The following is an 11218-nucleotide window of genomic DNA, read 5'->3' on the forward strand; positions in this document are numbered from 1 at the left end:
ATTCTGTAAGAATGAGCTGGCTATATGGAACTTACAATAAATAATGTTTTTATTATTATTAGAAATTTGTATGCAACGTATTTTCACATCAATAAAATTGGGTAAGAATATACATAGATGTTTTTCCCATAGTTAGTTGTTAAAAATGTCACTTGTTTTTCCCAGAAAAAAAAGTGTTTATACAATGCTGTGATGTCCTGCTTCAAAATAAATAAAATATAACTAGGTTTACCAAAAATGAAAGGTATTGAAGAACATAGATTAGCATTTTAAAATGGCGTGGTAAACAAAAACCAAGTGTTTGTTGAATCTTACATGGCATTACCAATCACAACATGGTTGTGAAGCTATGAAGTTGGATGTAGAAATCCAGTGTTTGTCATATTCTGGACCAACTACAGTCTCGCAGAAATTTGAGAAATTGTGATTTGCTCAACACCAATATGCACATTCATGGGCAATTCTGAATTTATAGATGTAGCACAGATCTAGATTTAAACACCTTAATTGCTTAAAAATTAATCACAGACAATGAATAGTTCTAGCAAGGATGCCCAAAGAAGAATAATCGAGGAAAAGAGTTACGAAGAAAAAAAACCGGGGCCAGAAAACAAATTCATAAAAGAATAATATTCCAATGAAGGAAAAATCATTTTCTCGGTGCAGTTATAATAAGTATAGGATTTGTATTATCTAGTTGAGCTAGACTCTATGGAGTCTAGTTTATGAAGTACCATTGCCATGTGGCATAAATATTTGGGAGTAGCATCTTATTCATTATATGGCATAAAGTATTTAGAAGGCAAGGGCTTATGCCAGGAACACAGTTAAGATGAGGAAAAGTTCTATCAACAGTGTTTCCCTATAATCAAGCACATTTGCACTGGGGGCCTCAACAGGAGCACCAATGGGAGCCTGAATATGTAGCTTCAATATCAGTTTTTGGTTTGTGTGTTAATGAACAGCACTCAGAACACAGGTTTGGACCTCTAAAAATAATTCTAGAAAATGAATACAAAGGTCCATGGTGAGATTTTAAAGCAACACAAACAAAAGCTTGTCATATCCAAACTCTGGATAGTAGCAGGGAACAGCAACAACAAAAAGTTAGGTGAATGTTTGATAATGAATGACAGAGAAACTACAAAACTAACATCCAATTTTCATTCTATATCTTACACAAGAATAAACTTAAAGTTAGAAATGAGAGAGAAAAACAGTAAGCCAGGGCATTGTATCAAATAAAACATATAGGCATTTTAAATGAATCTGAACATTCCAAATGCTATATTCCAGATTTATTTTAAAAAGATAATTGCAGAGATGAACAACAGAGAGAAAATTTTTTCAATTATTTGGAAATTTTAGAAAAATGAAAAGTTCTAGAAGACAATGGTGCTAAAATTTCCAGTTTGCAAATGAGCCACTGATATTCATTATATATTGAAGACTGTGTCAATGTCATTATTAGGAAATATTCTGATTGCAGTTTTTACATGTAAGTATTCAGGACAAGATTAATTCACATCAATCAATAAGGTGTTAGTTTATAAGACCATTGACACTAAGGTAAGGGAGACTCATTTAAATTCTGCACTGCTGCTTAATAGTTATGTAATTACAAATCACCTCACCAAGTTATACGCTTATGCACTATAAACTAATTATTATGGTTATAAGTTAAATAATATAACAAGTGAGAAAAACAAATAAAATCTTGAATGTGAAACCCCTGATTATACACAGAATGATGATATTACATTACTGACTTGAGATTTGTATTGTGTAACCCTGTGTGTCTTCATATACATAGAACATGCATGGTATAGATAATTATAAAAATGAATAAATAGTAATGATCTCACATAATATATCATACTTACACATGAGATTTGAAATGATTTAACATATATACGCATTTTATTTTGCCATATTGTAAAAATGTCTGTGTAGAGTTTATTTTCTCTATAAAAATAATGAGTATAGCAATTCCAATTTAGATCAATAAAGAGGGAGGCAAAGTTGTATGCTGCAGACTTCCTTGGACACCAGGTGCCTCATTCTCAGCTCAACCATGTAGAAACTGTCCTTCCTGATACGGGGCTTAACTCCAAATTTTACTTTTCATATGACTAAGGGCAATGCTATTGCCTAACTGATAGGTCTTTATTTTTTGTGAGACACAGTTATTTAGAAAAGCAGATGATTTTTAAGAGAGAATGCAGACTATCTCAGGGAAGAGACTTCGTTTAGGGAAAAGTAATAAATACACAATCAAATGAGAATGCAGGCCACCTCCAGAGGGAGAAAAAGCCTAAACCATAGGTATTTATGTGAAAATAAATTTAGACCCCCTTAAACAAAATTATGTTGTCTATTATGGCAATTTTCAAGTTCATGGCATTACTAACCTTGGCTTTATTAGGGGATTTTTCAAGAACATGATAAATTCAGCCTCATTGAGTAAACAAACTCTAATATCATAAAATAAAGGAGTCTACATCAATTTGGTTTGATCTGTCTGTTTTCTTCAGCATATTTAATCAATAATTTGATGGATGTTAGAAAAAAATTATTAAAATTATAGACTTCTTGATGCAGAATTCAGACTAAAAACATTCTCAGCTATTGATAGAAAAATATGACATGTAACATAAATAAAATTAGAATTCAGAAAGAGAATTATATTACCTAATAAGGCACTTCAGTCAAGAGAAATTTGGCCTAGTTTGCTTTTGTGCAATTTGAGTTCACTGAAATGTAACATGGTTCAATTTCAGGGTTCTAAAAGCAATATATGGTTAGGTTTTATATATGTGATTACAGACAATCCAAACAAAGCATTTCAGAAAGGGACTGAAATACATGATGAAGATGAAAATAGAAGTAAGATGAAAACTTTGTTCTATTTTGTAAATTTTATAGGTAGCCTACTTGAAGAAGAGAATTCTTGGGAGTAACTTGATCTTTTTGTTGCTCAATATTTCAAATGCTGTCATGAAGAATTAAGGCAAATGACTGCTCTGGGAATGATCAGAAACACCCATTTTGCATCTTTTTAATAAAGGGTTGCAGTATTAATGAAAGAAGCTCAGTTTTTACTTTTTGTTTTTGTTTTGTTTTAAAGATATTTGAGCTGACAAAAAATGCCTATGCACTTCTCTATAAGTTAAATAATTTAATCTGACCCTTAAACACTCTTTCTTTGAAATGGGAATATAAATGTCATCACAGGATTATTGTAAAGATTTGGGACAATTAAGGAAGTGAAATACTATATATAAATGTTAACAGCTGAGTTTATTAAAATAATTGATATTCACTAAAGTCCACAGAAAATATTTTATAAGAGAATTATTAATAGAAAACGGAAAAATATAGAAAGAAAGCAGAATGGTGATTTACAAAAGTGTTATGTTTGGCAAGAAAATGGAAAGCTATGAAAAACACTAATCAGAAAATTCTACAGAGAAATGGGTAATAGAAAATGAAAATAAAGAGGAATGCACTTTTTTTCTTTATCAGAAAAAAAAACAACAAATCTTTTATCCAGTGTTATTCCAACTGGAGCTCATTAACTTGCTAGACATCTGAGAAGCTCCAATGCTTAGTGAGTTCCTGGGATTGAATTTAGGACCCTCGATCCATGGTTCCTGAGTTAGGATGTTTAGCAAAGATTTTGTTATAATTTCTTGAAAAACTATAATTTGTTAATGGTTTACATTCTAAATAAGTTGGAACTTACAATATTTTTAAGATTATACTCGTCACATAGCCCCTGAGTTTTTTAGCAGAGGAAATAGTAAACCAAAAACAGTGCACTAAAAATTTCACATAAGCCTGAGATCTTCCTCAGTAGGGGCAGTCCTTAGTAATATGTTGCCAATGCACATGATGTGTGTCAGAGGTGCAAAGCCCACTGAGAAACCCCTGGCACACAGCACCCACTACTTGAGAATCTTCATGTGTTAAGCACATATTAGACATGACACCACAAACCTTGTAATTACTTACAAATGCAAAAAGGTCATTAGCACTTGAGAAATTTATTTAACTGTGTTGTGAATTTATCTACCTTCTTTTCCTAGGAGAAAAAAATATTGTGCACAGAGAAAACCATCAGCACTTCAACAATTTTTTTAGCCAAATCCAGACCTTTGCTGGAAATTCCCTAAAGTTAGACATGGTAACAAAAAAGGAATTAAAAGGGATTTGGATTGCAGTATATTTCTTCTATGTATGTCAATATTCAATATAATAAAATAATTGCCTTAATGCTTTGGCTTTGCTTATGATTATTTATAAATTATTAAGGCAAAAAGTGTGTCACATTAGATTTCCTAGAGGGAGAGGAGGGGAGGAGTAGGGAGGATAGGAAGGGCAGCAGAATAGAATAGACAATATGATTGATGTATGTACATTCCATGTATGTATTATATGTCAAAATACATTCTACTGTCATGTATGACTAAAAAAATAAATAAAAATTAAAAAAAATAAATAAATTATTAGGGCAAATTAAAAACTCTGATATGATGTAATCATACATATTTATGACAAAAAAAATTTAAATCATTTTTTACATATTCATTGCAAAAATCACATTACGATTTCATAGCTTGTCATGTTCCACTGAACAGAGGAACATTACTCAATTTAGAAAGAAAATATTTAAAATTTGTTGAAGCAAGAAGTACCTTTAGAGAGACAAACTAATCAAGAAAGGAGTTTGCATTTTTCTGCTCTAAACTGTATTCAAGAGGCATTAAGTGTTCATTCATCTTCAAAAGATGACTAACCTTTCAGATTGTGTCTGCACTAGGACACCCTGGCACAATAATTTTGGAATGAGCCAAGTTCTCAAAACACAATTACATGCTATTATTTTTTCCATCTTATGTTAGACCCATAATCAGATTGGAAATATATAGTCAGCGATAATGGAGCAACGAGAAAATTGGCCATATCCTTCAAGCCAAAGAAACACTTTGATTTGAAATTCTGTATCTAAATGATTGGGGCCAGAGTGCTCCTTTGTTTGAATGATTTGGATAATTGTTTCAGTTCTCTACTTCATTTTGCTAGTATATATTGTCCAAAAGCAAACGTATGAGCTACCATATTCATTCAGTGTAGTGAAAACATGTACATATTCTGTGGCATATAAAGTTTGTAAATGTTTAAAGGAAAATAAAACTGGAAACTACTGAAGGCATAATTTACATATTTTTAATACCTCCTTTACAGAAAATAAACTACAGTATGCAAGCTCACACATGTTCACTAAATTGCATTTTTGCATAGCTATTTATCACTAAACTATTCTGAAAATTAAACAATTCTTAAAAATTGGATCATCACAAATTATTAGGAAAGAAACAAATAAAAACCTTCTAAATTACACATGATTTCCAAAAAAAAAATAATAAAAAAACTAAACACTTAGCAACCCCAGTTAATAGTGCAGGACCAGAGTGTATGAAGAAATATCTGCCTTCACCATTGTCATTCTTCATGTTCATGACTTATCCATGTTGTTTCCATTTGTTATTATTGCTTCATACTAAATAGTCAGCAGAAGCGAACTGCATTTCCCAAAGTGGATCAGTGTGCTTGTTTGGATCTCCCTTTGTGAAGTCTAAGTTCTGATCTATGCCACAAGCACCAAGGCAATCCATGCTGATGATTGACTAGAAATGGCTTCTTCATTCCAGTCCTCACTAAGGAGAAAGTTTCCATTATCTCCTTCAACATCTTCACTCTATCAATTTGACAGGGGCAGGCAGTTCCACACTTGACTGATTTCACTGTGGAACAGTATTCTACTCACCCAACTGTTTCTAATATGAAAGAAAAATAAAAAATAATCAAACCTGGAGAAAATTTCTTGTTTGCACATACATAAGTGCCACCTTTTATTCTTTCTTTTAATTGTTGTTTGAACTTACCTGTAACATAATCACTGCAAAGGAAGTGGCAGAGTAAAAGATCATAGGTAGAGCCTAAATTCTAAGGGATTAGGTAAAATAAGGTAATTTTTAGCAGCTGGAAAGGAAAAAAACAGAATACAAAGAAAAGTCCTATCTTGGGTGGCTTTTTGATCGTGGATATGGCACATTTGCTCACATTGCAAAGACCGGATACCATCTTGGCATCTTGACTTCTTCCTGCAGCTTTGTTCTGGCAACTAGCAGCTTAGAAACTCACCCAACATGCACATATTGGGACTGTGAGAGTTTTTTCCCTCCTCTCCTTTTATGAGTTTTTTCTATCTCTATGGAGCAGAAGAACATGCCCGAAAAAAGACAAGGTATGAACTGGCCTTTTCTGGCAGCCAGTAAGTCTGCTTTTGAGAAGAAAAGTCTCCAAAGTAACAAGAAAAGATGTCAGAAACAAACTTTTAAGAACAAAAATGGAGAAAACCATGGAAATTGCTTGGGCATTAATTACTAGAAGTAGTCACTTACAATAGTTTTTTTTTTCCTCCAGAATTTTTCTTAATTCTGCAAGAAGAGCCTTCTCATGCAAATAGAACTCCTGCTATGCAGAAACAAGCTCTGGCCCGTGAATACCCTGGATTCAGTTCTGTTCATAAGCTTGGCCCCTCAGGCTGGTTGTGCTGCTCACACTGAGCAGTGACCTTTAGGGAAACTGGATCACTGTCACAAGGAAACTGAATCTTTTCTTTTTCTATCTTTTCTATTCCTTGTACATTTCCATATACATTTGTGATAACTGCATCTGTGAACAGTCATTCAAAATGCAAGGAGTTACCCATGTCTGAGAGAGAAGAACATTATAAGCAAATAATAGTAAAATCTCCAAATTATGTTGTGAAACATTTCATTAAGAATGTGTTTGGTTTGTGTCACTACAAAACTATTTTACAGAGAAGGAATAGGCAGGAGGGGGGCAATTGGGAAACTCTTGGGGAGAAAAAAAAGAGTTACAAAAATAAACACTTGTGACACAAGACACTTAAGCTCACATTTTCCAGATACAGTGGAGGACATATGCCCACAGATATCACATCACCAGTCAATGATCACAGCCCTCTGGTACTAATCTTAGACTAGTCAACAGAAAACCCAAAGTATCCATTTTCTTTTCTCACAATGACAAAAACAATTCAAAACTTCTTTTTTCAGATACCTAGGATAATATTCTCAACTACCTTCAAATTACAGAGTAGGCAAAAAAGGGATTGAGTGAGTGACCCTACTGAAAGGAATAAATTGTTGTCCAATATTTGCTATTTTTGTTTTTCCTTTTTAACTATAATACTTGTTCTGATGTTTATACTTGTTTGGTCTTAATAAGCGGCATTAATGCAGGTGGTTTTCTTAGTAGAGTGGAATATATATATGAATAGGCACAATTATTAATGTGGTCAAGTATTTTGTCCTGGTGACAAAAACCTAACACAAATGTTTTTTCCATTACTATCAATCTCTACAGTGATGTCCCACTTGCTTATCACTTCAATAAATATGTTCTAAGATTCTAGAGGTCTGGATAATCTTTTACTATTGATAATCTTTCTACAGGAAGAGATGAATTGCACTGAGTAAATTGTAATAGTGGATCATTGTCTCTTTGCAAACAGCCAAGATGTTTTTGCATTCTCTGAGACTTTAAATAAAAATTGAAAACCATGATGTTATAATGGAGGAAACATCTTTCTTGTTTTTTTTTTTTAAATAATCCATTTACATTAATCTTTACATATTGGGAATGTTTGTGTATTTCTTTTTGAAGAAGTAATATTGAAATTTTTGTTTGATTCAATCTCATGTATTTGGAGAAATTTAACATATGCTAATGGCTTTTTAGCTTATAGAGATTTTTTAAACATTTTGATTAAGTCAGCAATATTCTCACTTTTGTATTTACTATCAAGTTTTGTTAGTTATCAAAGTGTTAAGTTTTCCAGTTTTGGGAAACTTAATTGAAGTATTAAGGTAAATATGTGAATATTTTAAAATTCCTTTTATAACCAAGACAAAAGTATTGGGATATACAAATAGGACTTTTTAAATTGTGGAAAGAACACTCAACAAAGGATTTACCCTCTTATCAGGTTTTTAAGTGCCAGGAGTGTATTGTCTAAAGGAACATGTTGTATAGCAGATCTCAGATTCTTAGTCTCCATAACTGATATTTCATACAATCTGATTATCAGTCCTCCCTTATTTTCTGGTAACAGTATTCTATTCTTCTATGACTATTTTAGATACCTTATGTAAGCAAGGTAATGAATTATTTGTTCTTCCGTGACTTTCGTATTCCTTTTAAGACTGAATAATATTCACATTATATATGTGCCACATATTTTAATCCACTTACCCGTCAGTGGATGTTTTTATTGTTTCCACATCTTGACTATTGAAGCTAGTTTTGTAAGGAACATAAAAAACAAATACTTCTTCAAGAAGATAGTTTCATTTAATTTATATAAATATCCAAAAGTGGAATTTCGAGATCATATTATACTTCTAATTTTAATTATTTGAATAATTTCATTAATGTTTTCCACAGCTGATGTGTCATTTTGCATTCTTACCAATTGTAGAGTGTTTCTAGTGTGTGTGTGTTTGTGAGTGTGTGTGTGCATCCAGGTTAACAGATAATATTTCCTAATACTTCTAGAGATAACGGTGATATTGTTTTATGTTTTAGATTTGTGTTTTTGTAATAATTAGTGACATTGATCATGTTTACATATATCTGTTGGCAATCTGTCTTTGGAAAAATATCTGTTCAAGTTCTGAGTTTTTAGTTGGATTACTAGGTTTTTTATGTTTGACTATTGAATTGTAGGATTAACTATTTTTGGAAATTAACCCCTATTGCATGAATGGTTTACGAATGCCTTTCATTTTACACGTTGTCATTTTCTCCATTGACTTTCCCCTCCCCCTTTTGTTGTGCAGAGCATTTTAGTTTGCTGCACTCTTGTCTGCTTTTCGATTATATGGCCTCTCCATTTGGTGACATATAAGAAATTGTTCCCAAGACCAATCTTTATAGCAGCCTATGTTAATCTGGTTACAACTTAAATGGGATACAAATACTACAATATCTGTTTTCCTTATGTTTAGTTATTGATGTCAGAATGTGCAATTATTTATCTTGTGTGCCCATTATCATATATTTTAATTATAGTTATTTTAATACTGTAAGTCTCTGTCTTGTTAGAATTAAGTGATTTATCCACCACCATTACAACAGTACAGTATTTATTTGTATATTTCTCATTACCAATGCATTTTATGCTTGCTTAGGGTCCTGTGTTACTGTTTACTATCCTTTGGTTTCAAACTGGAGGAAAAAAAGGAAAAAAAAACTCTAGTGTTTATTCCATTTATTCTAAAGTAGTATTGATGAAAAATAAAGTTTTTGTTTATCTTTGAATATCTTTATCTCATTTTCATATTTAAAAGACAATTTGTTATGAGTAGAATTTTTGTTTGGCCATTGTTCTCCTTTGGTGTTTTATAAACAATTGTCCTGATTTCTTTTACAGCATGCAAAGTTTTGGTTGGAAAATCTGTTGGTAGTCATGTGGACATAACCTTGTATGCAGCAAGTTGCTTCTCCTGTGCTGCTTTCAAAATTCTCTGTATTTAACTTTTGACAATATGAATATGTCTTAGTGTGAAGTTCTTTGGATACTTATTATTTAAGGTACTTTTGACTTTCTGGATCTGGATCTACATTTCTTTTACTAGACTTGAAAAGTTTTCAAGTATTATTTCTTTCAATACATTTTAGTTTCTTCCTCTCTATCACTTGCTCTCTTGCTCTTGCTCTTCATTCTGAGATTCTCATAATGCATATATTAATCTTATTTATTATGTTCCATAAGTCATAAGTTCCTATGCTTACTTCATTCTTCTTTTATTTTCCCTTTTCTTTTTTGCTTCATTAACTGAAATAACTTCCAGTAATCTGTTCTTGAGTTTAGTGAGGTTTTTCCTTATATCTGATATAATCTTCTCTTAAGCCCTGTAGTAAATTTTTAGTTCATTAATTAAATTCTTCAGCTCTTAGATGGTTATTTTAAATTTCTTGTCAATAAATCATATTTATTTAATTTAAAATGGTTTATTGGAGATTTATTTATTTTATCCTTTTGAAGGAACATTTTTTTTGTTTCTTTTTCTTCATTCTTTGTATTGGTATTTGTACATGATACATAATGACTATTTCTCCCTGTCTTCATAGACAGGCCTCATACAGGTAGATAAATAACTTCACTAGTCAGTCCAACCAGAGATTCTGGAAGCTTCTTAAACCTTCCTCCTAGGTGAATCCACTTTCTTTGTTGTTAGTGGTCTCCAGAAACCTATAACATGCCAGGGCCTATCATGTTCTGAAGACAAGTGAGACCAAAGTCAGCTTCTTGGTCAGCTCCTCAAAAGTTGAATTATGGATGCTTCTACAATTCTTTCCCTCCACAGGTAGCTGGTGAGACCTGAGATCTTTTTCTTTCTTTCTTTCTTTCTTTCTTTCTTTCTTTCTTTCTTTCTTTCTTTCTCTTTTTGCTCTGTTAACAAAGAGCTGGTTCATAGAATTTGTAACAACTAGCTACAATGTCAAACCACCATCCTAGTTCTGACTGGCCCCAAGGCCATTAGAAACTAAAAATATGCTGGTTCCGTTTAGTATTCTCAGATAGACTAGATAGAAAACAGTGTTTTGAGAAGCCATCTGAAAAATGAGGGTGTCATATATGTCATCTAACATTTTCCTCCTATGGAGTTAGTGGAATTTGGATATTATCTCCCACTTATATTAAACTCTTCTAGCTGCTTGGTTCTACAGTTAATCCAAACCATTGCTTTGGTCTTGGTAGTTACTAGCATATATGGAGCCCAATTATCTCTCTAAGGCAGCTAAGTTGGCTTATCCCTTGGGAAGGAACTACTTTCCCTAGTAGGAATGCTACAAATGCAATTCAACTCCTCTGCTTCTCAGGGAGAAGATGAAGATTAGGAGTTTCTTCAAGATTATTTCACATTGAGGTGAGATTGAGGGTAATGGAAAAATGATATCTCTTCTTTTTCTAGTAGTTTCGCATGCTTGGATTTGTCCCTGCTGAGTTCTAGCTTACTAATTTCTAGATTGGTCATAAAAGGAACTGATTCCTCCATTGCTGTTGAACTGCTGTATCCTCTGTGTGAGGAAAAGTGCTGAGTCTCCAATGCACAATTTT

Source organism: Callospermophilus lateralis, unplaced genomic scaffold (assembly GCF_048772815.1).
Source record: "Callospermophilus lateralis isolate mCalLat2 unplaced genomic scaffold, mCalLat2.hap1 Scaffold_66, whole genome shotgun sequence".
In the NCBI taxonomy this organism is placed as follows: domain Eukaryota; kingdom Metazoa; phylum Chordata; class Mammalia; order Rodentia; family Sciuridae; genus Callospermophilus; species Callospermophilus lateralis.